This window comes from Scyliorhinus canicula, chromosome 21 (assembly GCF_902713615.1).
Source record: "Scyliorhinus canicula chromosome 21, sScyCan1.1, whole genome shotgun sequence".
NCBI classification, from domain to species: domain Eukaryota; kingdom Metazoa; phylum Chordata; class Chondrichthyes; order Carcharhiniformes; family Scyliorhinidae; genus Scyliorhinus; species Scyliorhinus canicula.
Window position 1 is genome coordinate 70,408,714 of NC_052166.1, and position 4,013 is coordinate 70,412,726.

Genomic DNA, 4,013 nt, shown 5'->3' on the forward strand with positions numbered 1-4,013 from the left:
GAAACCGGAGCACCCGGAGGAAACCCACGCAGACACGGGGAGAACGTGCAGACTCCACACAGACAGTGACCCAGTGGGGAATCGAACCTGGGACCCTGTAGCTGTGAAGCACCAGTGCTAACCACTGTGTTATTGTGCCACCATAAGTCTTGTTGGGTTTGTCACTAATTGGTTGAAAACACTTTCCTGGACACACTGCATGAATCTTTCTCCTTCAGTTCCCCTCACATTGTTAGAATCCCAGTTGATATTGGGATAGTTGAAGTCTCCGACTATTCTTACCCTCTTGTTCTTACAGGCCGAGATTTGCCGATATATTTGCTCTCCAATGCTGCTGTCACTATTTGGCGGGTTGTAGTAAACCTCCAGTAGGGTCACTGCCCCTTTTTTATTTATTTATTTTTCGAAAATGTTTTATTGAAGCATTAGTAATTTTCACAGTTGAATCAATAACATCTCTTAAACAAACAACCTACGGAACAACACTCCCTACTCCCCCCGCTCCATTCTCTAGCAACCCATAAACTAAGTTCTCGGCCCCGTTGTAACATTGCCATGCCCCCCGCCCCCCCCCCCCCCCCCCCCCCCCCCCCAACCCCGGCTTCTTCCCTCCCCCATTTACTGCTGCCGTTTAATTTTCCTTGAAGAAATTGAAGAACGGTTGCCATCTCTGGGCGAATCCCTGAATTGATCGTCTCAAAGCGAATTTAATTTTCTCCAGACTGAGAAACCCAGCCATATCGCTGACCCATACTCCTGATTCCGGGGGCTCCGAGTCCCTCCATCCCAGCACAACCCGTCTCCGGGACACCAGGGAGGATAGGGGAAGGCCAGAGCATCGGCCTCCCTCCCCACCACTTTGCCCCCAGATCCTCCGACACCCCAAATATTGCCAATTCTGGGCCGGGATTCTCCCCTACCCGGCGGGGTGGGGGTCCTGGCGTCGGGATAGGCCCGTGCCGGAGTGGTTGGCACCACGCCGACTGGCGCAAAACCGGCGCCAACAGCCTTTGACACCCTCCGCCCGGCATCGGGACTGGCAAATGGCCTTCGCCGGTTCGCGCATGCGCCGGTGCATCAGCTGGCACTGACGTCACCCCGGTGCATGCGCGGTAGGGGGTTCTCTTCCGCCTCAGCAATGGTGGGGGCCGTGGCAGCGGCGGAAGAAAAAGAGTGCCCCCCACGGCACTGGCCCACCCGCCGATCGGTGGGCCCTGATCACGGGCCTGGCCACCGTGGGGGCACCCCCCCCCCCCCCCCCCGGGGTCCGATCGCCCTGCACCCCCCCCAGGACCCCGGGGGCCCGCTCCCGCCGCCAATCCCGCCGCCACCAGAGGTGGTTGAAACCACGGCGGCGGGATTGGCCTCTCAGCGGCGGGACTTCGGCCCATCGCGGGCCGGAGAATCGCCGCGGGGGACACGCCGATCGGCGCAGCGCGACTCCCGCCCCCGCCAATTCCCTGGTGGTGGAGAATTCCGGCCACGGCAGGGGCGGGATTTACACCGGCCCCGGGCGATTCTCCGACCTGCAATGGGGGTCGGAGAATTTTGCCCCTGGACTCGCCCAGGACTTCTGACTTAACATCTGCAAATCCCTGCCAGAATTCCCTGTTTCAGACATGCCCAAAACATATGAACATGGTTCCCTGAGCTACCCCCACACCGCCCACATCTGTCCTCCACCTCCTCAAAGAACCTACTCATCCAGGCTACCGTTATGTGTGTAAGGGGCTGGTTTAGCACAGTGGGGTAAACAGCTGGCTTGTAATGCATAACAAGGCCAGCAGCACGGGCTCAATTCCCGTACCAGCCTCCCCGAAAAGACGCCAGAATGTGGCGACTAGGGGCTTTTCACAGTAACTTCATTGAAGCCTGCATGTGACAATAAGCGATTATTATTATGTGGGGCCTGTGGACCTCCTTGAACTGGATCAAACTAAGTCTGGCACAAGACGAGGATGAATTGACTCTCTTCAGGGCTTTTTCCCACAGCTTGAATTCTATCTCTCCTCCCAGCTCCTCTTCCCACTTCCTCGTCATCTCCCTAATGGGGGCTCCTCCCCTCTCCATCAGCTCCTTCCCACTCCATCAGCTCCTCCCCTCTCCATCAGCTCCTCCCCTCTCCATCAGCTCCTTCCCACTCCATCAGCTCCTTCCCTCCCCATCAGCTCCTTCCCTCCCCATCAGCTCCTTCCCTCCTCCATCAGCTCCTTCCCACTCCATCAGCTCCTTCCCTCTCCATCAGCTTCTTCCCACTCCATCAGCTCCTTCCCTCCTCTATCAGCTCCTTCCCTCCTCCATCAGCTCCTTCCCTCCCCATCAGCTCCTTCCCACCATCAGCTCCTTCCCTCTCCATCAGCTCCTTCCCTCCTCCATCAGCTCCTTCCCTCTCCATCAGCTCCTCCATCAGCTCCTTCCCTCCCCATCAGCTCCTTCCCTCCCCATCAGCTCCTTCCCTCCCCATCAGCTCCTCCATCAGCTCCTTCCCTCCCCATCAGCTCCTTCCCTCCCCATCAGCTCCTCCCCTCTCCATCAGCTCCTCCCCTCTCCATCAGCTCCTTCCCTCCCCATCAGCTCCTCCATCAGCTCCTTCCCTCCCCATCAGCTCCTTCCCTCCCCATCAGCTCCTTCCCTCTCCATCAGCTCCTCCCCTCTCCATCAGCTCCTTCCCTCCCCATCAGCTCCTTCCCTCCCCATCAGCTCCTCCATCAGCTCCTTCCCACTCCATCAGCTCCTTCCCTCCCCATCAGCTCCTCCATCAGCTCCTCCATCAGCTCCTCCATCAGCTCCTTCCCTCCCCATCAGCTCCTTCCCTCTCCATCAGCTCCTTCCCTTTTTTATTTCTAAGCTCAACCCATAAAGCCTTGTTTGTGACCCATTTGGTCTACCATCCCTCCGCACAACTGGAATGCATTCTTTAACCATTCCTTTCCTGTTTTTTATCCCCCTCTCTGTCCGGCCTGAAGACTCTATAACCAGGGATATTAAGCTGCTAGTTTTGTCCCTCATTGAGCCAGGGTTCCGTTCCAGCAATGCTGCTGCCCTTAACTCATCTACCTTGTTTGTAAAACTCCTCGCATTGAAGTATAAACAGTTTAACTCTGTCATTTCCCCTGGCAGGACATTTTTTAAACATTGCTGCTCCAAGTCTATCATTGCATCTTCTACATCACTGGCTAAAGTTCTACTTCCATGTTCCTGATCTGATTTTCACCTATCTGATCCTACTGGTGGGCTCCCATCCTCCTGCCACATTAGTTTAAATACTCACCAACAGAAATAGCGAAAGCCCCCATAAGGACATTGGTCCCATCTCTCCCTGGGTGCAAACTGTCTGTTTTGTACAAGTCCCACCTTCCCCAGAGCCAGGAATCCGAATCCCTCCCGGCTCCACCATCTCTCCAGCCAGGTGTTAATTTGCGCTGTCTAGCAGGGATTAATCCTGAGATTACTACGTTTGAGTCCTGCATTGTAATTTATTTCCTAACTTCCTGTACTCCGTTTGCAGGTCCTCACCCCTTTGTTTACCCATGTTGTTAGTGCCAATGTGAACCACAGCCACTGGCTGTTCACCTTCCCTCCCCAGGCTTGCAGCTGCTAGTGACGTCCCGGTCCTTGGCACCAGGCAACATGCCGTCCTTGATTCACATTTGCAGCCACAGAAGTGTCTGTCTGTGCCCCTAACTATTGAATCCCCTATCACTGTATCCTTGCCACTCGTTTTCCTGCCACCACTCTGTGAGCAGCAGAGCCATCCATGGAGCCGTGAACTTGGCTGTTGCTGCTTTCCCCTGAGAGACCCCCCCCCCCCAAATCCCCAACAGTATCCAATGCGGGATATCTGTTTGAGAGGTAGATGACGACAGGAAATTCCTGCACTCCCCGAGTCTTTTACTGTTCCTGCTAGTCACCCATTCCTCTTCCTGTGTAATCCTCACCTGAGGTGTGACTGCCTCGTTAAACATGCTATCCACAACTTCCTCAGCATCGCGGATGTACCACAGTGTGTCCAC

The 4,013-nt window shown here is 55.5% G+C and overlaps 1 long non-coding RNA gene across 1 annotated transcript in view; it reads right to left on the reverse strand.

The window, feature by feature from the left end:
- LOC119955792 overlaps positions 1-3,456 on the reverse strand; it is a 26,059-nt gene extending 22,603 nt beyond the window's left edge. The window contains exon 1 of the long non-coding RNA XR_005458528.1: positions 3,272-3,456. This is a non-coding gene — a long non-coding RNA (uncharacterized LOC119955792). The remainder of the gene's footprint in view (positions 1-3,271) is intronic.
- Positions 3,457-4,013: the final 557 nt, after the last annotated feature.